Consider the following 202-nt stretch of genomic DNA (forward strand, 5'->3'; position numbering starts at 1 on the left):
ACCGCTGTGGATGTGGGAATGCGGTTGCCGGAGGCAGCGGGCATTGCTGGACACTCGGCGGAGATGTGCGTACAGAAACTGGAGCCCTCCACGGTTGGCAGTCATCCAAGTTAACGGGCTGTTTTGGGGATGAGTGTGGCGGCCCCGGACGTCTCGGTGTCGCTCGCTGGGTTTTTTTCCCCCTCCTATTTTTCCGGGGATT

Source organism: Pseudochaenichthys georgianus, chromosome 1 (assembly GCF_902827115.2).
Source record: "Pseudochaenichthys georgianus chromosome 1, fPseGeo1.2, whole genome shotgun sequence".
NCBI lineage: Eukaryota > Metazoa > Chordata > Actinopteri > Perciformes > Channichthyidae > Pseudochaenichthys > Pseudochaenichthys georgianus.